The sequence below is a fragment of the Mustela lutreola genome, chromosome X (assembly GCF_030435805.1).
Source record: "Mustela lutreola isolate mMusLut2 chromosome X, mMusLut2.pri, whole genome shotgun sequence".
Classification (NCBI taxonomy): domain Eukaryota; kingdom Metazoa; phylum Chordata; class Mammalia; order Carnivora; family Mustelidae; genus Mustela; species Mustela lutreola.
Window position 1 is genome coordinate 11856935 of NC_081308.1, and position 26734 is coordinate 11883668.

At 41.5% G+C, this 26734-nt stretch overlaps 1 protein-coding gene across 1 annotated transcript in view; it reads left to right on the plus strand.

Annotated features, from left to right (window-relative positions):
• The window catches only part of CA5B (carbonic anhydrase 5B), a 100829-nt gene that overhangs the window by 20791 nt on the left and 53304 nt on the right, over nt 1-26734 (plus strand). The window contains exon 2 of the mRNA XM_059158751.1: nt 966-1103. The gene's annotated coding sequence lies outside the window, so the exon portion shown is untranslated. The remainder of the gene's footprint in view (nt 1-965; nt 1104-26734) is intronic.

Consider the following 26734-nt stretch of genomic DNA (forward strand, 5'->3'; position numbering starts at 1 on the left):
ACTATACTATTATGAAACTTTCTCACCTCCTCCCTTGAACTTCACAGTATATTTTGAATGTGTCATTAAAAATCCCTCTATGATATAATTTTAATGATTGTCTAATTTTGTGTTCATTTTATGGGTATATCCCATGCTTTCAAATCTAATTTACTTTCTTTTTTTATTACAGTAAAAAATACTGTGATCAATGTTCTGGAGCCTAACAATTCTCTGCTAATTTGTAATAATACCTTTGGTTTAAATTCTTAAAATTTTGGGCGCCTGGGTGGCTCAGTGGGTTAAACCTCTGCCTTCAGCTCAGGTCATGACTCCAGGGTCCTGGGATCCAGCCCCACATCGGGCTCTCTGCTCAGTGGAGAGCCTGCTTCCCCCTCTCTCCCTGCCTGCCTCTCTGCCTACTTGTGATCTCTCTCTCTTTCTCTCTCTCTCTCTCTCTCTCTCTCTGTTAAATAAATAAATAAATCTTTTTAAAAAGAAATAATAAATAAATAAATTCTTAGCATTTAAATTCTGGGGTTCAATGATATGCAAAAATGTAAGGTTTTGATACATGTTAATTTCCTTTCAAATGTATTCTATCAATGTGCACATCTCCGGCAGCATGGGTATGTTCATCTTCCAGGATCCTGCACCAGACATTACGGTCCTCACAACTCTTTTGGCAGTACAAATGGAACCGCAGTATGTAAATACTGCTTTGATTAGCAATTCTTGGTTTCATGTACAGCGGAACGTTTTACATATTGAGCAGCCATTTGTATTTCTTTCTTGTAAATTGCTTGTTTGCTCCCTTGCCCTTTCTTGTGCCAGAGGGATTTTTCTCAAATCTTTTGTGTTGCACAAAAGATTAGTATCCCTGTTCAATTTGATATGTGATTATACCCTTGTATTTTCCTGGAAAGGAATCCTACTATATTTCATATTATGTGTATCTACTGTAAACCCTTTCTTCTACTTTTTAGCAGTAATACCCAGCTGATGACGACGTTGTTCTCAATGTAGTGGCGCTATCTGAACACGCTGATGGGATGATGGAAATAACATGGACTCTTGTCTTCCTCCTCAACCCTGATGGAAATGCTGCTCTTCTGCTGGATCATGTGAGTCATTTTAAATATAATGGATCTCTAGTTTACTTAAAAATTCTTTTTATCAGTAATTGATGTTGAGTTTTATCAATTGCCTTTTCAGTACTTGTTAGTATGATCATTGGGTTTTTACCATTTGGTGCATTATACTAATACTAATACATTTCTTTACATTGATCCAATCCTTAGATAAACTCAGTTTGATTATTTTTAACATGCTACTGGAATGATTTTGCTACATTTTTTTCCTCAGATGTTTATACCTATTTTCGTAGGAAAAATAGCATGTGGGCTCCTTTACAGGTGCTAAATCTTAAAGATTCTCTTTTTTTGTCATTATATCATCTTGAAAATCATACACAAAAATATTTCCAAAATTTTTTGTGTATAGAAATATTCAAAAAGCATAAAATTAAAAGGTATAGGTAAATAATCAGGACCATGCATATTTGGGGCAAGTTCTCTGAAAACTCTGTTTCTTCCATGGTTGAGTTATTTCATATTTAATACTTCTTTCTGAATCCATTTAAATTCCCTACAGTTTCTAAGAAAACCACTTCTTTCATTCAGTTTCCAGTACTCTCGTGATCTTTATTTTTTTAAATTTACATTTATGTATTTATATTTAAATTCAATTAACATATAATGTATGTATCATTGCTTTCAGAGGTAGAGGTCAGTAATTCATCAGTCTTATATAATACCAGTGCTCATTCTATCACATGCCCTCCTTAATGTCCATCACCCAGTTACCCCATCCCCCAACTCATCTCCCCTTCAGCAACCCTCAGTTTGTTTCCCATGCTTAAGAGTACCTTATGGTTTGTTTCCCTCTCTGATTTCATCTTGTTTTACCTGTTCCTCTCTTCCCCTGTGATCCTCTCTCTGTTTTGTTTCTTAAATTTCACATATCAACAAGATCATATGATAATTGTCTTTCTCTGATTGACTTATTTCTGTGTCTACTTGTGATCTCTTTCTCTCTGTCAAGTAAATAAATAAAATCTTTAAAAAAAAGAATGTATTCATTAAAAAAGAAGAAATTGGTTGTAAAAGGAAAGAGGAAAAATTTAAATTGAAGGACTAAAGAATTGTGGGGAAAAAACCATAAATTCTATAGGCTGCATTCCCCTAGCACTGGAGTTTTGCAGTTCTCACTGATTAGTAAACTTGATCTTGGCTGGATGTTCTTGCTTATCTTCTAGGGGAGGGGCCTTTTGCTTTGATTCTCAAGTGTATTTGCTCCCGGTGTAATTATACAGCCCTTGCGTGGAGGCCAGGCTAAGTCACCTGCTCTGTTTTGCCCAATGTGGCTTTTGTTCCCTGAGGGCTTTCTTCACATCTTTAGAGAGTGAGAATGAAAATGGCGGCCTCCCAGTCTCCAGCCCCCGAGCTGAGTGCTGGGGGCCCCCACTCCTCAGCGTGACCTCAGAGAAAGGCAGCCCATCACTCCTGTCTCCCAGGTCTCCGTCTGTACTCCGTGCTCATCCGGCCTGTGACCTACTCACGCTGTTCCTCCTGGGGGATGGAGGGGGGCGTCCCCGGTTCTGCCGCTTGCTGGGCCCCAGCCTGGAGTGCAGTCAACCTGACGGAGCCACGGTTCGCAGTTCATGACCACCCCAAGCTGAGAGCCCACTCCTGCAGCCGCCTGCCCCGTTCCGCTGCCTGGGAGTTCTGCCTCACTCGGGCATACCCAGTCTTCCTGCGACCCCAGAGATCCGGGGACCACACTGTCCCACCTAGGACTCTTCCCCACCTCGCCAGCTGAGCGCCTTTCAGGCAGGGATGTCCCTCACTGGAGCCGACTTCTCAAGTTCTGATTTTGTGTTCTGCTGCTAAATCGCTTTCCAGCAGCCGGCTGATGGGGACTCCCCGCGGCCCGCAGTTTATCTTGCCGTATGTCACCTCAGATTCACTTCTCCACACCTGCCACCTTGCAGAAAGTGGTCGCTTTTCTATTTGTAGGGTTGCCGCTCTTCTTTTCTTAGATAGCTCGTTGAGTTCACAGGCGTTCAGAAGGATTTGGTAGCTGTCTAGCTGAATTCCTGGCTCCAGAAACTCAGGTCTCCTACTCCTCTGCCATCTTGGACCGCTGTGCTCTATCATGAGCTTTATAGACTATTTCCCATCAAATACCTACATCTGTTGCTGTGTTTTATGTATTTTCTAGCAAATACACTTTTTCTCATTTTCCACTAGACTGGCCAGAAGTTTTGCTAATTTTTGTTACTGCTTTGTCAAACATGTTCTTAGATTAATTTTTATTTCTATTCTTTCTGTTTTCTGATTTGACCATTGTGTTTACATTTATTAAGTCCCTCCTCTGTTGTTACACTTGTTTTGTTGTTCTGTTTATAACTCTTGAGTTGACTAATAAGCTCATTTATTTTTAGTCATAGTTAATAATGAAAACATCTGTGGCTGTGAGTTTTCCTCTGACCACTTCTTTGGCCATGTGACATAAGTGTAGAGGTACAGTGATCTCATTATTATTCATTTCCAAAATGAAAATTAATTTTTTCTATACCCCAGTAATTACTTAGAAAAAAATGTTTTCTAAATTTCTACGCCCTTTTCAAATTTAACTGAACATATATATATGTATATCCCATTTTCAGTAGCATTCTTATTAATCTGAAGTACATTGATGCATTTTTAATTTTAGAATTTATAAGGGGAAGTGTGTACAACTTACCCACTGACATCCAAAGATATTTCATTCATAACATCAAATAAGCATCCAACAATATTCTTTTAAAAGGAACCATAAATGAATACCATGGTGTTAGTGTAAATTTCTTTTTTTATGATAAAGGCATTACAGGTGACTTTCATACCGTTTTAGAGCAGATTTATCATAATATTAAAGAGCTATGAAATATGAAATTTCTTAAGATAATAAGATTTTTATATCAGGATAAAACAAATTTACAGCTATGGGCTAATGTGCTCATATGTTTGGATTTGTTTGACAATAACAACAAAAATTGTCAGATGTGCTGCTCAAAATGTCATGATTCAAAATGTCTTGATTAAAAATGTCAACTTTTATAGGTCCTGTCAGGTGAATATAAAGACAAAAGCTCAAGTGACAAATATGAGACACCATTAAGTTAATAACTTGACTTCAAATCCAAAGACACTGCAAGTTACATATTACATAGAAAGTTCTCAAAATAGGGGTGCCCCGGGTGGCTCAGTCATTAAGTGTCTGTCTTCAGCTCAGGTCATAATCCCAGGGTCCTGGGATCGAGCCCCACATCGGGCTCTCTGCTCAGTGGGAAGTCTGCTTCTCCCTCTCCCTCTCTCTGCCTGCCACTCCCCCTGCTTGTGTGCTCTCTCTCTGTCAAATAAATAAAATCTTTTAAAAAAAGAAAGTACTAAAAATAGATGAATTGTTAAATAGCTTTATGGAGATCTCAATAAAATCATGGGAAACTGAACTGGATACTAGGATTCTTGCCTTTCAACATACTGTCTTTACTTTCTTGTAATTTTTAATATCTTGCACAAATTTAGTATGTACAGGTTTTAAAAAGGGAACTTCCAGAGGGCTCATCTTATGTAATTTGCTTCATCCAATGCTCATTTCATCAGTTCCACATATAGAAAGCCAATAACCTATTAGTAACAATGGTAATGATGACGAAGAAGTTTCGATCATTCTGAATATGTTACTATTTACTTCCAACATTCAGAGTTTAGAGAACAAAGATAAAAAGTTGAGATTATTGTTGCAATGAGCAATACAGAAGGCACCAAATCTCCAGAGACAGGAAAAAGAAATGGATTTCTCCGTGTTTTTTCATGCTCTACAACACTATTGAAAAGCAGTTTCTCATACATAACTATTGATTTACTGTCCTGGAGGGCAAATTAAATATGAGATCATATGGAAAGAAGACACATGTGATTCTTTTAATTCATGCAGAAGTTCACAGTGCTGTAAAAGCATGTGGGCATGTGTATACTCCATTTACTTGCAATCAAACAAAAAGTAGTAGGGGTCAATGTCCCTTCTGAATTTTGGCCCTGATTATTTCACTTCATTATCACAAATAGAAATTTACTAAATCTATAGCCTCTAAATCTACTACAGTATACTGTGAAACCATTTAAATATGATGTTACTCTGGGGTGCCTGAGTGGCTTAGTTGGTTAGGCATCCAACTCTTGATCTCAGCTCAGGTCTTGATCTCAGGGTCATGAGTTCAAGCCCTGCACTGTGCTCCATGCTGAGCATGGCACCTACTTAAAAAGGAAATACATAAAAATAAAATAAAATATGATGTAGTCTGAACATTTTTTAAAGATTTATTTATTTGAGGGAGGGAGAGTATGTAAGCACAGGGGGAGGGGCAGAAGGAGAGAATCTTCAAGCCGACTCCCCACTGAGCATGGAGCCTATCAGGGGCCCCAATCCTATGACCCATGAGATCATAGCCCAAGCCAAAACCAAAAGTTGGAAGCTCAACTGACTGAGCCACTGAGTGCCCCTTGTACATTTTACTGGTTTTGGGGAAATGTATCTGGCTGTGACACATTAAAAGAAATCAAATAAAACCTTCAACCACTGAATATGGAAAACTTTTATAAGATAAAAACCCTACACTTTTTTTTTTTAAGATTTTATTTATTTATTTGACAGACAGTGATTACAAGTAGGCAGAGAGGCATTCAGAGAGAGGAGGAAGCAGGCTCCCCGCTGAGCAGAGAGCCCGATGCGGGGCTCGATCCCAGGACCCTGGGATCATGACCTGAGCCGAAAGCAGAGGCTTTAACCCACTGAGCCACCCAGGCGCCCCAACCCTACACTTTTTTTAAAAGATTTTATTTATGTATTTGTCAGAGAGAGAGAGAGAGAGAGCACAAGCAGGGGGAGCAGCAGGCAGAGGAGGCAGAGGGAGAAGCAGGCTCCCCCCAGACCACAGAGCAAGAAGCCCGATGCAGGACTTGATCCCAGGACCCGAAGGCAGCCGCTTAACTGACTGAGCCATCCAGGCGTCCCAAAACTGTTAAAACTAGCATCTCAACTATATTTAGGACCACTCACTAATTTTCTACAACAGATATTGTAGACTTTTTAAAAAGATTTTATTTTTAAGTAATCTCTACACGCAACATGAGGCTCGAACTTACAAACCTGAGATCAAGAGTGGCATGCTCTCGGGGCACCTGGGTGGCTCAGTGGGTTAAAGCCTCTGCTCAGGTCATGATCCCGGGGTCCTGGGATCGAGCCCCGCTTTGGGCTCTCTGCTCAGCGGGGAGCAGGGAACCTGCTTCCTCCTCTCTCTCTGCCTGCCTCTCTGCCTACTTGTGATCTCTCTCTGCCAAATAAATAAATGAAATCTTAAAAAAAGAAAAAGAAAAAGAGTTGCATGCTCTTTTGACTGAGCCAGCCGGGTGCCCTGAAGTTGTAGATTTTTAATCAAATATGATCCTTTGTAGTTTAAGTGGAATGAAATTTATCTATAAAATATACAATTTCAAGAGGTTTATAATAATTACTCCAATATTTTCAGAATACTTTGAGAGGTAATAAAGTGATTCTAGGGGCGCCTGGGTGGCTCAGTGGGTTAAACCGCTGCCTTCGGCTCAGGTCATGATCTCAGAGTCCTGGGATCGAGCCCCGCATCTCTGCTCAGCGGGGAGCCCTTCCCCTTCTCTCTGCCTGCCTACTTGTGATCTCGATCTCTCTCTCTCTCTTTCTCTCTCTCTCTCTCTCTCTCTTTCCCTGTGTGTCAGATAAATAAATAATTTTTTTTTTTTAAAAAGTGATTCTACCCTCTTTAAGCTACCATCAGGTTAAGATATGTAGGGGGATAAAAGATTTTTGTTTGTATTCTATAAACCTATTCTATTTTAACTCAGTGGTTGTTGATCAGGGCAATTTTGCCCCCCAGAGAACATCTGGAAACTTCTGGAGACGTTTCTGGTTGTTAAAACTGTGTGGGACAGGGATGGGGACTTCAGTGGCCCTCTGATGGGTCGGTGGAGGCGGGATGTCGCTGATCCTCCTGCAGTGCCCAGGACAGCCCCCCACAACAAAGAGTTATCTGGCCCTAGATGTCAAGAGTGCCAAGGCTGGGGAACTCTGTTTTAACCTAATGGTGCCACTTTCACTGTGCAGATGCTTTTGGGTAATGAGCCACATATCCCTTCCTAGTTTCCCAATATCAGAAACAGCAATTTAGGGTCTATTGGAGAATACTTGGCACTGACACCTTGATAAATTGGGATCATTACTTTTATTGTTCACAAGTACAAATAAATAAGTCATATGTCATATCCTGAGGAAAACCTCCTAGTCGTATGTGTAGTGAATGTCAACCTTGGAGACACGAAAATGTGGAGCGCCCTGTAGGACAGCGAGGCACGAGGCAGCAGAAATGGCTCCCATCTTCCTTGTGGTCCTGGAAGCCACAATCCAAGCCAAACCTCGTTCCAGGGTCCCTGGATAAGCACCGAGGGGCTGGGTAAGCACCCCGCGGCCTTCCTGGCAAAGTTTTCCTTCTTGGGATGTCTTCAGAGACCACACTTGTGAGGTTTCACTTATTTATTTTTTTCTCCCAGCTGTGTTCATTCTCCGAGGGCCTTCTCAGGTTAGCCAGCAGCCGCCTCCACCCCCTCGCTTCTTGTCTCCCATCTGCTCCCCATTTGCAACACCATGGAACAGTGTCGAATTAGTAAACCTGAACGGAATCTCCCGTATCCTTTAGCCCAGGCGTCACTTGCCAAGTGCACACAGTAACTGCGGTCCAGAGAAAAGCGGCATGAAGTCCACGTCGCTGTGAGATCGTTTCCAAAGTCCCCTTCCCCCTTCTCCTGCTTTAGTCACGCTTCTAGAATGCTTGTCCCCTCTCCTTCCTGCCTCAAGAGCCTTCTGGGTGCTGCCCTGGTTTTTCGGGGCCCTGTGGCTGCCAGTCCGACGGGGACGTGGATGGCTCTCGGTCCCAGAACGCTGTGCCTGCCTTCTGTCGTCCTCTTTCTTGGCATTTACAGTGGAGTCATCGCCACACTGAAATCTTCATCGGCACCCTGGGGCCCATGTCAGGGAATCCCAACACCTTGGCCTCTAAGATCTAAACCCCACTTGGCTTTTCAGATGCATCTACACTGATGCTCCCTCCCCCATCCTCCCGACCCCTCCTACCTGTAGGCCCCTGCATGGGGCCTTCTCACCCCCACCTCTGTTGTCTGTGTTTGTCTTCTTAGTTTCTTTCACTTCAACGCTGTGAGTTTTTTACCTTTAAACATCTTAGCCATTGTTCCAGGTCTCTCTTAATTACTCCTTTGAGAAAACTTTCCCTTTTTTTTTTGCTTTTTTTGTAGAGTTTTATGACTGACTTGTCTAATCTTCCAATTTTGTATTCTTTCCTTTTCCTGTATTCTCATAGTATTTATTTCACATTTGCATATGCAGACGTTGCCAACATGACTTACTTTTTTTTTTTTTTTTTTTTAAGATTTTATCTATTCATTTGACAGTCAGAGATCACAAGTAGGCAGAGAGGCAGGCAGAGAGAAAAGGGGAAACAGGCTCCCTGCTCAGCAGAGAGCCCATGCAATGCGGGGCTAGATCCCAGGACCCTGAGACCATGAGACCATGACCTGAGCTGAAGGCAGAGGCTTTAACCCACTGAGCCACCCAGGCGCCCCCAACATGATTTACTTTTGTGTCCAACAAAATTGAAACTTCCTGGAGGGCCCGGACTGACTTTGTTTCATTTTTTGGTGTTTCTAATGGCTCATGAATATTTGTTGAATATAATTGAACTAATCCTAATCATAAACTTGATTTCTTTGAAGCCAAAAACATTTTTTTTCTCATTCCTAGATAGAAAAAAGGGGGGAAAAAAAACAGTTTTCAGGATCTGTCATAAAAAAGGCTTTGGAATATTGTTGTCTCCATCCTGATGTTTTATGCCCTATTTTAGGACAAGAAAATATTATGAAACTATGATATTCAAAAGGCTCATCAGGTTTTGTAGGTTAATTTTATAGCCATAGCCATGATGAACTTTGACTTATTTTTCACAGGCTAACATCATCTTACTTCAGTGAAAGTGAATCACTACTGCTTAGAAACAAAAATTAGACAAAAAATTAGACAAACATTATATTCCTAAAGTGAGAATTTAAAAAACAGTTGCTTTGATGATAAGCTTGTATGCCTTCTTCCCATGAATAAAGACCAGTAAATCATGAGGCTTAGTAGTAAAAGCAAGACTGTACTGAGTCTCCTGATATTTTCTTCTAGAGGTTTAATTATTTACACTGCTTCTTAGATATTACACGGAAATTTTTTCATGGTCTTGGCACATAATGCGTGCTTTTCTAGGCTAAATTCTTGCAGCCATTCACGGAGAAGGATTTTCGGTCTTTGCCTGTTGGGCTGCCTGTTGGGCTGCCTGTTGGAGTTTACCCAGAGGTCTGTAGCCCAGCCCATATGTACTTCCTTTGCCAGCCTTTATAAAGAGGCAGAGGGGGCATCAGGCCATGTACCACCTTGGCTAGAAGCTCTCATTTTCATAACAGAACCTTTAACTGCTCTCCTCCTAGTTGATATACAAAGCATATGAATTAATATATCAAAGCTTTGGCGCTTAAGTCTTGGCCAGCATCAATGACCTTGTACTCTCCTGTTAGCAGCGGCTCTTTAATGAGAAGTGTTGTTTCTGGAAGGCTGCAAAGACTCTGTTCCTGCAGATCAGAGGTACTGGATAGGTTGTTGCTTGCAGCCACTCACTTGTCCTGTAGTGTTAATCAGTCACAAAATTTTGTCCTTCCTTTCTCCTTCCTTCAGCCTCAAAACTTTCCAGTACGGTTACTCAGGCAGCTACGATGAATGCATCAGAGCTGAAATGCAAGCTGAAACCTTGCCATCCTGGGGAACAATAATCTAAATGCTATCCTGAATTAGGCCAGACCTGAGTACTTTACTTAGTTAAACAGGAAAGTCTGGACATGGTTTAATGCATTGTGCTTTGTGATTGTAGCAGTGATTTACACAAAGGGGAACCCTGTTAATTCCTTATGACACTTAGGTCCCACTTAGCTCACAGCATCATCTTTATGAGAAATCAGGATTTCTCCTAGTACTAAAAATTGAGAAAATTTTACTTCCCTAAATCAATCAAAGAAAAACCCTAGCTTTTATGTTATGAAAACTGGAAACCCTTAAAATGGTTACCATTTTCTCTTTTGATGGACATTCAGAACTTTACAATCAAACCTCTGGCCTGCCTTTAGATTTATTTTTTTAATTAATTAATTAATTAATTATTTTATTTATCTATCTATCTGACACACACAGAGAGAGATCACAAGTAGGCAGAAAGGCAGGCAGAGAGAGAAGGGGAAGCAGGCTTCGTGCTGAGCAGAGAGCCTGATGCGGGGCTCCATCCCAGGGCCCTGAGATCATGACCTGAGCTGAAGTCCGAGGCAAAACACACTGACCTATCCAGGCGCCCCTCTGGCCTGCCTTTAACAAGGACATTGTCTTCTGTGCTCACAAGGGGAAGGTTCAGGAATCTAGCAGCTTGTCTACTTGGCTGCGTTACTTCTTTGTTTTAAGTTCCCCTTTTCTTGATTCCTTCAACTATTTCGTTTATCCAGCATCATCTTTGTTTTCATAAGTTACCTCAAATCATTTGTAGAAGTCAGCTCTTGCTAATTACATGAAAAGTAACTCAGTAACTCAGTCTGTATTTGGTCTCATTTTTTTTTTTAAGGATTTTACTTATTTATTTGAGACAGAGAGTGAGTGAGAGAGAGCATGAGAGGGGAGAAGGTCAGAGGAAGAAGCAGACTGGAGAGCTGGGAGCCCCATGTGGGACTCAATCCCGGAACTCCGGGATCATGACCTAAGCTGAAGGCAGTGACCTAACCGAATGAGCCGCCCAGGCGCCCCGGCCTCATTTCTTCTTACTTTTCAAGGCAAGAAATGAATGACATTTGAAACATTTTATGTAAATAAGGCAGAGTTCTTGGGGTCAGAGTGAGCTCAATTTAAGTGTTTTGTTGAAAATTGTTCTTTTCTCTGTGTTCCTTCTAGCTCAACATCGTCAATGTTGCCACCATCTTTAAGGCAGAAAGTGAATGGAGGAATGTGGGAAGGAAAGAGAACTGATGTGTGATCCTAAAATCATTATTGCTGGCATATGAAGAATTATATATAGCAAATCTTGCTACTGTGGAGGAAAAAGTGTAGCTCTCTACCTGAGTTAAAAGGATATACATTCAATGAAGATTTATTGAGAGTTTATTGTACAAGGGCCCATAGTAAATACTACTAATATGGCTTCCTATGTTTTTCTGCCCCAAATATTCCTACTAATCAGATCAAGAAGGCCTGTGGTTGCTGTCAAGTGACAAAAATAATACAGTTTAGTAACAAATTTGATGTTTTTTTATTGGAGGGAAAACAATGCATGGATTGGGGAGTACAGTGCCTCACATGCGTCATTCCCCATGGATTTCAGGCAAAAGCAAGTTTCATAGAGCGTTTTAAGGGGCAGCCCAGGAAGAGAGCACAACTGGCAGGAAGCCAAGGACTTCCTTATAAGGCTAGCAGGTCCTATTTTCTAGGGTAAGGTAGGCCCGCTAAAGCAGAGTGGGAGGGCAGTGACTGCTGGTGTATGTTAAGTATTTTTCGGAATCGAAGGCTGACTTAGGGTTTCTAGATGGAAAAAAAAAATTGGTTATATATAACCCCTTCATTTTTTTTTTAACCTTCTGGACTCAGAGTTGTAAATGGAGGGAGCAAGGCTAGCAGAGTGATTGCAGAGCACAAGGTTAAGGCCGGAGTTTTAATCTAAGCTTGGGGTGAGGTCAGGTCTGGCCCTAGACAGCCAGAGCACCCCGGGTGCCTAGGAAAGGTCCTTGGGAGGAGACATCAGGAAATACAGGATTGCTGCTTACTCCGTGCATCTGTCAGCTGAGGAGCTGGAAGGAACAGGTTTTGCAGGTCACGTTATAGAAAGTGAAATGTGGCTAGAAGGAACACAGGTTTAGTGGACATGAAGACTGGCTGGATGGAACATGGTTCTATGGCCCATCTACCGGGTTTAACCATTGAACGACTATGTATGCTGCCATGACACGAGAGTGCATTTATCTTTTTGAAAATTAGTATTTTCATTTTCTTTGGATAAACACGCAGAAGTGGAATTGCTGGATCACATGGTAGTCCTATTTCTTTCTTTTTTTAATTTTCCGATTGAATATATTTATTTGTCAGAGAGACAGAGAGAGAGAGCCGGCACACAAGTATGGGGAATGTCAGCCAGAGGGAGAAACAGGCTCCCCACTGAGCAAGGAATCCAATGCATGACTTAATTCCAGGACCCTGGGATCATGACCTGAGCTGAAGGTAGATGCTTAACTGACTGAGCCACCCAGGCATCTCATCTATTTCTAATTTTTTTGAGGAATTCTATACTGTTTTCCATAGTGGTTACACTGGCTTACTTTCCCACCAACAGTGCACAAGGGTTCTCTTTTCTCCACATCCTCACCAATACTTGTTATTTCTTGTCTTTTTGATAATAGCCATTTTGACAGGCAGAGGTGATATCTCATTTTGGTTTTGATTTGCAGTTCCCTGATGATAAATGATGTTGAGCATCTTTTCATGTACCTATTGGCCATTTGTATCTCTTTTTTGGAAAAATGTCTATTCAGAACATCCACCCATTTTTAAATCAGATTGTTTGTTTGTTTGTTTGTTTGCAATTGAGTTGTATGAGTTCTTCATATATTCTGGATATTATCTGCTTATCAGATTATGATTTGCACATATTTTCTTCCTTTCAGTAGGTTGACTTTTCATTTTGTTGATGATTTCCTTTGCTGTGCAGAAGTTTTTTAGTTTGATATAGTCCCACTTGTTTATTTTTGCTTTTGTTGCCTTTGCTTCTGAAGTTAGGTTTGGATTTGAAATGTGTGGTGGGAAATTTTAAAGTACATTTTCCGTATATTGTAGAATCTGTACGTACACACATGAACAGGCATTTTATGCATTACATATGATTAAAATGTAATAAAATGGATTCCTGATGTGTCCCTTTATGTTAAACATTAAAAAAAAAAGTCATTGCCAAGACCAATGTCAAGGAGGTTACCTCCTATGTTTTCTTCTAGAAACTTTATGGTTTCAGATCTTAAATTCAAGTCTTTTTTTTTTTTTTAAGATTTTATTTATTTATTTGACAGACAGAAATCACAAGTAGGCAGAGAGGCAGGCAGAGAGAGGGGGGAAGCAGGCTCCCCGCTGAGCAGAGAGCCCGATGCGGGGCTCGATCCCAGGACCCTGAGATCATGACCTGAGCCAAAGGCAGAGGCTTCAACCCACTGAGCCACCCAGGCGCCCCTTAAATTCAAGTCTTTAAACCTTTTTGAATTTTTGGCTATGGTGTGAGGCAGTAATCCAGTTTCATTCTTTTGCATGTGTCTGTCCAGTTTCCCCAACAGCACTTATTGAAGAGACTGTCCTTTCCCCATTGTATATTCTTGGCTCCTTTGTCAAAAATTAATTGGCCATATATGTGTATATTTATTTCTGGGCTATCTTGTTCCATTGATTAATGTGTCTATTTTATGTCAACATCGTACTGTTTTCATTATTATAGCTTTGTATTATAATTTAAAATCAGTAAATGTGATGCCTTCAGCTTTGTTTTTCTTTCTCAAGGTTGCATTGGCTGTTTGGGGTTTTTGTGTGATTTTACAAATTTTAGGGTTATTCTATTTCTGTAAAAAATACCATTAGACTTTTGGTAGGGATTGCCTTGAATCTGTGGATTGCTTTGGGTAGTATGGCCACTTTAACAATATTATTTCTTCCAATTCATAAGCATGGAATATTCTATTTATTTGTTGTTGTGTGAAATATTTATTTATTTATTTAAAAGAGTGACAGAGAGGGGCGCCTGGGTGGCTCAGTGGGTTAAAAGAGTGACAGAGAGAGTATATGGGGGAAGAGGTAGAGGAAGAGAGAGAGAGAGAATCCCAAGCAGACTCCACACTGAGCGTGGAGTCTGGCACGAGGCTGGATCTAATGATCCTGAGATTATAACCTGAGCTGAAACCAAGAGTCAGATGCTTAACTGACTGTGGCACTCTCTTTCTATTTGTTTGTATCTTCTTCATTTCCTTTCATCAGTCATAGTTTTCAGTGTATAGGTCTTTCACTTCCTTGGTTAAAATTATTTCTAGGTATTTTATTCTTTTTAATACAATTATAACTTGTATCAAATTGCTTTTTAAATTTCTCTTTCAGATAGTTCATTATTAGTGTTTAAAAATGCAACAGATTTTTGTATACTGATATTGTATCCTGCAACTTTACTAAATTTATTGACTAGTTTTATCAGTTTGTTGGTAGAGTCTTTAGGATTTTCTATATATAATGTGCTATCCACAGTGATGGTTCTACTTCTTCCTTTCTAATTTTGATGCCTCTTATTTCTTTCGCTTGCCTAGTAGTTCTGCTAGGATCTCCAATACCATGTTGAATTAAAGTGCTGAGAGTGGGCATCCTTGCTGATCTTAGAGGAAAAGCTTTCAGTTTTTCACCATTAAGTATGATGTTAACTGTGGGCTTGTCAAATATGGTTTTTATTATGTTGAGGTATGTTCCTTTTACCCACTTTGTTGCAAGTTGTTTTTTTTTTAAGGTTTTATTTATTTATTTATTTGAGAGAGAGAATGATGGAGATAGAGCATGAGAAGGAGAAGGTCAGAGAGAGAAGCAGACTCTCTGCAGAGCAGGGAGCCCAACACGGGACTCGATCCCTGGTCTCCAGGATCATGACCTGAGCCAAAGGCAGTTGCTTAACTAGCTGAGCCACCCAGGCGCCCTGTTGCAAGTTTTTATCATAAATAAATGCTGAATTTTGTCAAATGCTTTTTCAACTTCAATTGAGATTATCATGCGATTTTTATTCTTCATTTTGTTAATGTGGTGTTTCATGTTGTTGATTTGTGGACGTTGAATCATCCTTGTATCCCTGGAATAAATACCACTTGTTCATGATGTATAATTTCTTAATGTACTTTTAAACTTGGTTTGCTAAATTTTATTGAGAATTTTTGCATCTATGTTCATCAAAAATAATGGCCTGTAATTTTCTTTTCTTGTGGTTTCCTTGTCTGGTTTTGGTATCAAGGTAATGCTACCTTTGGAAAATTAGGTTGGAAGTGTTCCCTCCTCTTCAACATTTTGGAAGAGTTTAAGAAGGATAGATTTTAATTCTTCTTTGAATATTTGATAGAATTCATCAGTGAAGCCTGTACTTGTCTTTTAGGTAGCATTTGTTTACAAGTCACTCTCTTTACTAGTAGTCCATCTGTTCAGTTTTTCTACTTCTTCATCAGTCTTGGAAGATTGGATGTTTCTAGGAATTTATCCATTTATTCTGTTATCCAATTTGTTGATATATAATTGTTCATAGTAGTCTCTTATGATCCTTTGTGTTTCTGTTGTATCAGTTGTAATGTCTCCTCTCATTTCCGATTTTATTTACTTGAGCCCTCTCTCTTCTTTTCTTGGTGAGTCTACCTTGATTGTCAATTTGTTTATCATTTCAATGAACCAGCTCTTAGTAAAAAATTTTTTTAGTGATTCATCAGTCTTATATAATACCCAGTGCTCATTACATCATATGCCCTCCTTAATGTCTATCATTAGGAGCAACCCTCCAGCAAACCTCTAGCAACATTTAGTATGTTTCCTATGATTTAGAGTCACTTTCAGGGAGCGCCTGGGTGGCTCAGTTGGTTAAGCAAATGCCTTCAGCTCAGATCATGATCCTGGAGTTCTGGGATCGGGTCCCTCATTGGGCTCCCTGCTTAACAGGAAGTCTGCTTCTCCCTCTGACTATTTCCCCTCTCATGCTCTCTCTTTCTCACTCTCTCTCTCAAATAAATAAATAAAATTTTTTTTTCTTTAAAGATTTTATTTATTTATTTGATAGAGAGATTGAGATCACAAGTAGGCAGAAAGGCAGAGAGAGAAGAGGAAGCAGGCTCCCCGCTGAACAGGGAGCCCAATGCAGGGCTTGATCCCAGGGTCCTGAGATCATGAGATCATGACCTGAAGCTGAAGGCAGAGGCTTAATCCACTGAGCCACTCAGGCACCCCAAATAAATAAAATCTTTAATTTAAAAAAAAGTCACTTAAGGTTTTTCTCTCTCTCTGATTTTGTCTAATTTTTTCCTCTCTTCCTCTATGATCCTGTATTTTGTTTCTTAAATTCCACATATCAGCAAGATCATATGATAATTATCTTTCTCTGATTGACTTATTTCACTTTGAACAACACCCTCTAGTTGCCTCCATCTCATTGCAAATAACAAGATTTCATTTTTTTTGATGACTGAGTAGTATTCTGTTGTACATTTATACCACATCTTCTTTATCCATTCATTTGTCAATGGACATATGGACTTTTTCCATAGTTTGGCTATTGTGGACATTGCTGCTATAAACATTGGGGTTCAGGTGCCCCTTCAGATCACTACATCTGTATCTTTGGGGTAAATACGCAGTAGTACAATTGCTGGGTTGTAGGATAGCTCTGTTTTCAAGGTTTTTTTTTTTGTTTTTTTTTTTTTTTAAAGATTTTATTTATTTATTTGACAGAGAGAGATCACAAGCAGGTAGAGAGGCAGGCAGAGAGAGAGGAGGAAGCAGGCTCCCTGCTGAGCAGAGAGCCCGATGCGGGGCTCAATCCCAGAACCCTGGGATCATGACCTGAGCCGAAGGCAGCGGCTTAACCCACTGAGCCACCCAGGCGCCCCTATTTTCAAGGTTTTGAGGAATCTCCATACTGCTTTCCAGAGTGGCTGCACCAGCTTGCATTCCCACCAACAGCATAGGAGGGTTCCCCTTTCTCCACATCCTTGTCAACATCTGTCATTTCCTGACTTGTTCATTTTAGCCATTCTGATTGGTGTGAGGTGGTATATTATTGAGGTTTTGATTTGTATTTCCCTGATGCCAAGTAATATTGAGCCTTTTCTCATGTGTCTGCTGGCCATTTAGATGTCTTCATTGCAGAAATGTCTGTTCATGTCTTCTGCCTATTTCTTTTTTTAAAAAATATTTTATTTTTTTATTTGACAAAGAGAGAGAGGTCACAAGTAGGCAGAGCAGCAGGCAGAGAAAGGGGGAAGCAGGCTCCCCGCTGAACAGAGAGCCAGATCTCAGAGCCAGGACCCTGAGATCATGACCTGAGCTGAAGGCAGAGGTTTTAACCCACTGAGCCACCCAGGCGCCCCTGCCTGTTTCTTGATTGGATTATTTGTTCTTTGGGTGTTGAGTTTGATAAATTCTTTATAGATTTTGGATACTAGTCCTTTATCTGATGTGTCATTTGCAACGATCTTCTCCCAGTCTGTTGGTTGTCTTCATTTGCTGAGCAAAAGCTTTTTATCTTGATGAAGTCCCAATAATTCATTTTTACCTTTGTTTCCCTTGCCTTTGGAGACGTGTCTAGCAGGAAGTTGCCATGGTCGAGGTCACAGAGTTTGCTGCCTGGGTAATTTGCTCCAGTATACCTTCTTTCTGCCCATCTCTCTCTTCCCTCTTCTTCTGAGAGCCCAATTATTCTAATACTGTTTCACTTTATGGTATCACTTATCTCTCAAATTCTCCCTTTGTGGTCCAGTAGTTGTTTATTTCTCTTTGTCTCAGCTTCTTTATTCTCCATCATTTTATCTTCTCTATCACTAATTCTCTCTTCTGCCTCATGTATCCTAGGTCAGAGCCTTCATTTTTTATTGCATTTCATTAATAACCTTTTTGATTTTGACTTGATTAGATTTTAGTTCTTTCAGTTTTCCTGAAAGGGATTCTCTAGTGTCTTCTATGCTTTTCTCAAGCCCCACTATATTATAAAGATACTATACTCATTATTCTGAACTCTTGTTCCAACATTTTACTTGTCCATACTGATTAGTTCCCTTGGAGTCCGTAACTCCTCTGGTTCTCTTTTTCGAGGTGAGTTTTTCCATCTTCTCATTCTGTCCAGAGAAGAATAGATGATCAAGAGAACCTAATAATAAAATGGCAGCAATGACCCCAGAGAAATAAACACTAAACAAATCAGAAGAGTTCCCACATAGGAAAAAAAATTAAAATTAAAAAAAAAGAACATAATCAGACAGGTGAGCAGAATAGAGCAGTACACTGGATCCTGTGTGTATTTTGGTCCAGTTGTTAGAAAACTTAGATCCCAACATTGTAAAGAAAGAAAAACTTATATATGTACAAAAATGAAATTAAATGCAATGAAAAGATAGAATATAATTTTAAAAACAAAAATTAAAAGAGTTTTAAACAAAAGAGTTGATAAAATAAGAAATTGGTTGAGAAAAGGAAGAGAAAAAAATTATAATTGAAAGAATAAAGAATTGTGGGGGGGGATGGAAACCCCATGATTTCTATATGCCATATTCCCCTAGCACTGGAGTTCTGCAATTCTCCCTGATCAGTAAACTTGGTCTTGGCTGGATGTTCTTGCTGATCTTCTGGGGGAGGGGACTGTTGCTTTGATTCTCAAGTGTATTTGCTCCCGGTGGAATTATGCCCTTGCCCCAGGGCTAGGCTAAGTCATCTGCTCTGGTTTGTTTTATGTGGCTTTTGTTTCCTGAATGCCTTCCTCACACCTTTAGAGGATGAGAATGAAAATGGTGGCCTCCCAGTCTCCAGCCCCAGAGCTGAGTGCTGGGGGGGGGGGGGGGCAGGGGCACTCCTTAGCGTGGCCTCAGAGAAAGGCAGCCCATCACTCCTGTCTCCCAGATCTCCGTCTGCACTCCATGCTCATCCGGCCTATGACCGACCATGTCTATCTCAGGCACATGACCCTGTTCCGAGTCTCCAAACCCTGCAGACTCCCGCAGTGTGCTACTGCTGCACTCCTCCCCAGGGAGGAAGGGGGCGTATCTCGCTGATTCTGCTGCTTGCTGGGCCCCTGCTTGGAGAGCAGTCCCCCACCTGTGCCACAGTTGTTTATGACAGCCCTGAGCTGAGAGCCCACTCTGGGCTCCCTGATTGCAGCCAGCTTTCCAGCTCCAGTGCCTGGGAGCTCTGCCACACTCAGGCTCCCCCAGTCTTCCTGTGACCCCGGGGATCCTTAGAGCACACTGTCCCTGCTTAGCCACAGGAGCGCCTCTCAGGCCAGGATGTCCCTACTTACTGGACTTCTAAAAGTTCTAATCTTGTGCTCCACTGCTATATCATTTTCTGGTGCTGGCTTATGGAGCGCCCCCCCCCCCCCGCCTTTCCCCGCAGTTTATCTTCCCGTGTATCACTTTGAATTTACTTCTCCACACCTCCTACCCTGCAGAAAGTGGCTGCTTTTCTGTTTGTAGAGTCGCAGTGATTCTTAGATCTCCGGTTGAGTTCATAGGTATTCAGAATGATTTGATAGCTATCTAGCTGAATTTCTGGAACCAGTTGAAACTAAGGTCTTCTACGCCTTTCCTATGTTGGACTAATCTCCCAAAGCAGCTCTTAGTTTTATTGATCCTTTCTGTTGTCTTAATAGTCTCGATTTCATTTATTTATTCTCTTATCTTTGTATTTCTTTCATCCTTTTAAATTTGGACTTCATTTGTTCTTTTTCTAGTTCTTTGAGGTATAAAGTTGGATTGTTTGAGATTTTTCTTATTTTTTGATGTAGATATTTATCACTATGAATGCCTGTGTTAGAACTACTTTTACTGCATCCCATAAAATTTTGGTGTGTTGTGTTTCTATTCCCATTTGTCTCAAAGTGGGTTTTTTTTAAATTTCTTCATTGACCTGTTCATTGGTTGTTCTCTCCTGAAATTCTTTTTTTAAAAAAATATTTTATTTATTTATTAGGCAGAGACAGAGAGAGCACAAGCAAGGGAAAGTGGCAGGCAGAGGGAGAGGGAGAAGCAGGCTGCCCACTGAGCAGGGAGCCTGATGTGGGACTCAATCCCAGGACTTGAGATCATGACCAAGCCAAAGGAAGACACTTAACCAACTGAGCCACTCAGGCATCCCTCTCTCCTGAAATTCTTAGCAGCAGGCAGGTAAGAGGCATAACTATGACAGCACAGGGGTCTGGTCATGGACAACAACTGCCTGTGGCCCCAGCAAGAAAGGTATTGTTGTGCTGGAAGTAGTGTGGGCTAGGAGAGAGGGACATGACTCAAGACAGGGCATGGTCAGAAGATGAGAGGGATGGGCCCTGCAGGACAGGTAGGTAGAACAAAGAGTGAGTTATCTTTCCTCCACGATTCCATTTTCTCTCAAATTTCTGGTGTCTTCCACAGTTCTTTATATTAACGCACAAATCTGTTTACTCCCAGAGTCCTTTTGTTCTCCCACAAATCTGTTTAATCCCATTAGCTTTTGTGCTCTCCCACAATCCATCAGTGCTTTTCGCGAATCCATCACGCTCTCCCACAACCCTTTCTGCTTTCCCACAATCCTCCTGCTTCCCCTCCAGTTCTCGGTGCTTTCCCACAGTCCTCCATTTTCTCCTACAATTCCTCATGCTTTTCACAATGCCACCTTTCTCCCACAATCCTCTTCTCTCCCATAGTCCTCCTGTGCTCCTACAATTCCTCATGCTTTCTCACAATGCTACCTCTCTCCTATAATCCTCTGTAGTTTCCCACAATCCTCTCTTTCTCCTACAGTCCTATGGTGATTCCCCACAATGATACCTCTCTCCCATAATCCTTTGTTGTCTCTTATAATCCTCCTCCTCCATGTTCTCCTACAATTCTCCTCTCCCACAATTCCCCATGCATTCCCACAATGCTGCCTCTCCTCCACAATCAACCAGTGATTTTCCACAATCCTCTCTGCTTTCCTACAATTTTTTAGTGATTCCCCACAATGCTGCCTCTCTCCCATAATCCTCTGTGGTACCCCCAATACTCCATGTTCTCCCACAATCCTCTGTGCTTCTCCATAATCCTCTATACTCTCCCGCCATCCTCCAATGATTCCCCACAATCCTACCTCTCTCCCATAATCCTCTGTGTTTTTCCATAACCCTCTGTGTTTTCCCGCAATTCCCCTCTTCTCCCACAATCCTCCACGTTTTCCCACAATGCTACCTCTCCTCCACAGTCCTCGGTGGTCTCCCATAATTTTCCAATGATTTCCCCCAGTTTTCTGTGCTTTCCTACAATCTTATGTTCTCTCCCATGATCTTTTAGTGATTCCCCACAGTGGTACCTCTTTCCTATAATCCTCTGTGGTCTCCCACAATCCTCTGTACTCTTCTACAATTCTCCAGCAATTTCTCATAATGTTACCACTCTCCCATAATTCTTTGTGCTTCCCAAAATCCTCCAGGCTCTCCGACAATTTTGTTTTCTCCTGTTATTCTCTCCGTGTTCTACCACAATGGTGTCTCTCATCAAAGTCCATTTCCTCTCCTACCATTTCTGATGTTTTTCTACAATAGTCCTTCTTTACAATTCTCCTGTGGTTTCTAATAATCCTCTGTGCTTTCCCACAATCTACCTGCTCCTCCACAGTTCTCTATACTTTTCTACAATGCTCTCTTTCTTCTTCAGTCCTTTGCAGTTTCTCACACTTTTCTGTACCTTCCCAGTTTTCCTGCTCTCTCACAATTATCCATGCTTTCTCAGAATGCTTCCTCCCAACAATCCTCCATGTTTTCCCATAATCCTTTTGCTCTTCCACAATCCTCCTGCTCTCTCACAGTTTCTAATGCTTTCCCGTAATGCCACCTCTCTACCACAATCCTGTTTTCTCCCATAATCTTCCAAGTTCTCCCACAGTCCTGTGTTTTCACAAAATGCTTCCTTTTTCCTGTAATCCTCTCCGCTCTCCCACAATCCTCCATGTTTTCCCACAGTCTGGTGCCCTCCCTCATCCTCTGTGGTCTTCTCAAATGCTCTATGCTCTCCCATAATCCTTTGTACTTGCCTTCTGTTTTCTCCCACATTTTTTCTACTTTCCCAGAATAGTCTGTATTCTCCCACAGTCCTTCATTATTTCCCACAAGTCTCTATTATTCCACAATTGCAGGTCTCTTCTACAGTGCCCTCTGATGGGTAGGTAAGGGTCTTGGCTATGACTAGTATCCTGGTGTGGCCATGAATAACTGATATGTGGCCCGTACAGAAGAGGCATGCCCAATAGAGGTGTGTGCTCATGAAGAAGTAAATTTGGCATAACCTAGGAAAGAGGGCATGACTCATAGTGTGAGGGCATGGCCAGAAAGGTAAGGAGTGGTCTTGCAGGAGGGGCATGGGTAGGAGGATGGGCACTTTAGGAGCAGGTGAATTCTCTGTCTCTCCCACAAAATACCTTGTTTTCCCCACAGTTCCTGTCTCTCCCACAATTCTTGTTTTCTCCCTCACGTTGTAGTCGCCCACAACCATTCTCCATGCTCTCCTGGTCCTTCATTTCTCTCATGACTCTGTTTTCTCCTAGTCTTCCACGTTCTCCCACAATCATTCCATCTAGAGTTCTCCCCCATGATTCTGTTTTCTCCTAGAATTCTCTGTTCTCTCCCAAAATGCTTCATTCTCTCCTACAACTGCCTGTCTCTCCCAAAATTCTCTCCCATAATTTTATGTTCCCTATAATTTTCTGTGGGTCCTAGGTAGGGGGCATGGCTATGACACAGCAAAGAGTGGCTGTGAATGGATAGCACGGTGCCACGGAACCACCTGTGGGAGTGGCCATAGTGGGGCAGGTGGGTTGGCAGCTGGGTGGCAGGTATGGTGGTCATGAAGAAACAAAGATGGCAAAGCAGAAGAGGCAGGGCAAGCACAAAGGGTGAATTTTCAGTCTCTCCCACAGTACATTGTTTTTCCCACAATTCTCTCCCCCCAAATTTCTCGTCTCTCACATATTTCTGTTCTCACTGACAATTCTCTGTTATATGTATTTTCTGTTTTAATTGTATGGTTTCCAGGTTCTTTGTGGTACCTTGGTGGTACCACATGTTGGTATATGGGCATGTTGTTTAGATGTGCAGGGGGGCATGGCTCTGGCAGTAGCCGTGTGGCCACCACATTCATCAGAGGGCTTAGTTTGTGGCAATAAGAAGGAAAAGGACATGGCTTAGATGGAATGTTAGCCACTTCCCAGACTGTGGTGGCCAAGGGGGAGCACAAGTGTTGACCAGGAAGAATGTAGCAGAGGCAAGGGATGGGTAGTGGCTCAGATAAGAAAAGTTGGATCAGCCAGAGGAGAGGGTATGACTCAAGAGGGATGGGAATGGCCATGAAGGAGCAAAGGAGTAGCTGAAGGAATATCCCAAGGACTAAGACTGAGCTTGGGTGCCAAGGCCGGGGTGAAGGGGCCCGTTCTCAGTTTTTTCTGTAATACCTTGTTGTATTCCTGAGGGTTCTGTAGAGAAACTGAATAAACACACACACACACACACACACACACACACACACGCACACACAGAAAGAGAGAGGGAGATTGATTTTAAGAAATTGGCTCAAATGATTATGGAGTTAAGTCCAAAATCCGCAGTAAGCTTGCAGGCAGGGACTCAGGGTAGAGTTGAGTCCAAACATTTGGCTGGCAGAATTTCTCCAGACGAGGTCAGTCTTTGTTTTATTAAGGCTTTCAATTGATTGAATGGGGCTCCCCCACAATATGGAGAGTAATCTGCTTTACTCAAAGTCCACCAATTCAAATGTTAATCTCATCCAAAACCAAAACAAAACAAAACAAAATATCTTAATAGTAACATCTAGAACAATGTTGACAGAATATCTAAACATTATGGCCCAGCCAAGTTGACACATAAAATTAACCATCACATCTTGTCTCTCCAAATTCTTTGCCTTTCCCACAATTCTCGGTTATTTCTCAAAATCTTCGTTCTCCCCAGAATTTCTTTCCCTGTAAGGAAAAAACAACTCATTGCTGCTGTCATCAAGAAGCCTTGCTAGGGGGAAAAAAAAATCATCTAACAACACTGTGTTTAATGACATATCAGATTTACATTCTGGCTCAAGTATCTTATCTCAGCCTGGACCAGTTCCTGGCTCCAGTTCCAGCAATTCCTGGACTGGTACTTCAGGAGCACTGCCATTTTCCATTTCTTGTCTACTTCCTGGTATATAAATGAGCAGTGACTGAAGTAGTCAATAAGCAGGAGCTGAAGAGATGAAGGCATCAGTGAACCTCGAATATCACTTATTCACCAGTATTTACAGAGCCCCTACCAGGGTGCCAGTACTGGGTTAAGTGCTGGGCATACAACATTGAACAAACTGGTCAAAGTCCCTGTCTTGGGGAATTTACATTATAGCAAACAGCCGACCAACAGACAATCCAATATACAAACCAGAAAATACATAATTATGAGTGGTGAGACACCATAAGGAAAATGAAACAGACAATGTAACAGAGATAGAGAGGCGGGGCTGCTACTTAAAGTGTGTGTGTGTTTTTAAAGATTTTATTTATTTATTTGACAGCAATCACAAGTAGGCAAGAAGCAGGCAGAGAGGCAGGCAGAGAGAGAGGGACCCAGGACCTTGAGATCATGACCCTCATGACCCGAGCCAAAGGCAGAGGCTTTAACCCACTGAGCCACCCAGGCGCCCCTTAAAGTGTGTTTTGTGGACCGCCAGCTTTGCATCTCCTGAGAGATTGCTTGAAATGCAGACTCTCAGGTCACACTCCAGAATCCCTGAGGCAGAGTATGACCTGTACCATGATACCCAGGTGATCCCTATGTTCAGTGGAGAGGATCTGGGTACAACTTGACCTATGGTTATCAGGAAAGACAGCTCTAAAGACACAACATTTTTTTTTTTTAAAGAATTTATTTATTTATTTATTTGGCAGACAGATCACAAGTAGGCAGAGAGGCAGGCAGAGAGAGAGGAAGGGAAGCAGGCTCCCTGATGAGCAGAGAGCCCGATGCGGGGCTCGATCCCAGGACCCCAAGATCATGACCTGAGCCGAAGGCAGAGGCTTTAACCCACTGAGCCACCCAGGCGCCCTAAAGACCCAACATTTTAGCTGAGAACTTAATGATGAGCAACACCCAGTCATGTAAATGTAGGCAACAAGTGAGTGGTCCAAACAATGGGAACAGCGAAGGCAATGTCCTGAGGTAGGAATGAACAGGGGACTCGTGTGAGTGGGACAGGTTGAGAGAAGATGACTTGAACTTTACTGTTGGATATTTATCAAAAGCCCTACAACGAGGATTGTCCATTTGCAGTGACTAGACAAAAGTTCTACGTGCACAGACCCCTCTATTTCTGCAAATTGGAGCTATCGGATCGGTTTTGCATGCAGCCACTCATCCATCTTGCACCCATGATGGACATTGTTAATCAGTCACAGAACGTTTTCCTTCTGCGCCCAGACAAAGGTACGGAGTTCAGCATAGTTATTCATGCGGGGACCACAAATGGTTCAAAGCCGACATGTGAGCTGACACCCATTTCCCATCCTAGGGAAAGATTATGAAAATGCTAACCCTGGAGGGCCCGTGTACTTGGATGAACAGAAAAGTTTCGATGGTTCACAGAATTGATTTAACACACTGTGCTTTGTGATTGTGCCAACAGCTTACAGTGAGAGGACCTGTGCTTAACTCCTCACGATGCCTACTTCCCACTTAGTTACCACATCAGCTATATGAGGGAACAGGATTTTTCTCAAGAATGAAATTCAAGAAAAACTGTGTTTCTAAAAAAAACAAAACTAAGGTTGATTTTCATCTTAAGAATACCAGAAAACCTTAAAACAGTTGCTATTTCCTCTTTTCTAATGCTGTTGGAAAGCTTGGAGGCAAGTCTTTGTCCCAACTTAACTCTTCTAGAGCTGGTGGCCTACGTACTTAAATGCTAATCTTATCATTGGCTGCTTTAATCTCCTTACATTAAGTTCCCCTTTCCCTGGCTCCTTCAGCTAGGTGTTTCATCCAGTAATGTCAATATTTTCGTAAGCTGCCTCAAATTGGAAAGAAGTGGAAGGAAGTGAGGTAGAACTCACTGTAAAAATCAGCTCAGTAATTTATAGAGGCTGTATTTGGACCAATTTCTGTGTGTCCATGATAGGGCAAAAATGACTGACAGTTGAAACATTTTATAAATGAAGCAGGGTTCTCAGGGTCAGGATAAGCTTAATACAACTGTTCTGTTGAACTTGTTCTTTTCTCTGTGTTCTTTGTAGCACAGCATTTTGAATATTCCCACTATCTTCCAGCCAGAAATGGAATGGAGGGTAGGAAGAAAGGAAAAAGTAGCTAAATATGCTATCACAAAGTGTGTGTTGATGTCATATGAAGAAATCAATGTAGGGGCGCCTGGGTGGCTCAGTGGGTTAAAGAAGTCAATGTAGCAAGCCTAATTGCTGGGAACAAAGAAATGTTATCTTTCTGCACATGTGAAAAGGCCAAGTATTCAGTGAAGATTTATTGAGAATTTATAGTGTAAAGAAGTACAGTAAGTCCTATAAAAGTGACTTCCTGTGTTTGCTACCCCAAAATATTCCCATTGCCTAAGCAATGTCCTCTGTAGGAGATACCAGGAAATACGGGAATTCTGTTTACTCCGCTCATCTGTCTAGCACTTAAGGTTGGCTGAAGGACTAGAAGGAACATCCGTCCATAATTCTGGTTTAGAGGATGTGA